This window comes from Podarcis raffonei, chromosome 6 (genome assembly GCF_027172205.1).
Source record: "Podarcis raffonei isolate rPodRaf1 chromosome 6, rPodRaf1.pri, whole genome shotgun sequence".
NCBI lineage: Eukaryota > Metazoa > Chordata > Lepidosauria > Squamata > Lacertidae > Podarcis > Podarcis raffonei.
Genome location: NC_070607.1, coordinates 10,019,379 through 10,019,909, shown reverse-complemented (window position 1 = coordinate 10,019,909; position 531 = coordinate 10,019,379).

Genomic DNA, 531 nt, shown 5'->3' with positions numbered 1-531 from the left:
TGTCATTTAAACCACGTCCATCTCTGTCATTCTATATGTGGCTGTCTGTCTGTCTGCCTGCCTGAGTCTCCTGACACTTGCTCAGAATAATCCCTGAAGTGTCATGCTCTTGCACTAGCAGGTGCTGGGAAGTGATAAAAAGCCAGATTGCTTAGACAGGGGAAAAGTATATCTGCTCTTAGATAGGTCACTTTACCTCCCATCTTAAAACTCGTTAGCTTCTTCTTGAAAGGGACAGAAACATTGTCCCATGGCTACTCCTGCACCCCGTAGCGGTGACGTTTCCCAATACAAAGGCCCTGACTTTAGGTTCATAACCCACCCGCAACCACTAAGGGCTCAAAGCCATACAAAGACAACATGATCATGCACAAGGGCATGTGAGAGGTCAGCTACATTAACGATAATGTATCTGTAGCATAAAAGAACTACAAGGACTTCTTCAGATTGTAGCTGCTTGCAATCCCTGAAACTTTCCCCTGGAGGTTCGCCAAACCTGAATTTGCACTTTCATTCATTCTGAACTGATGC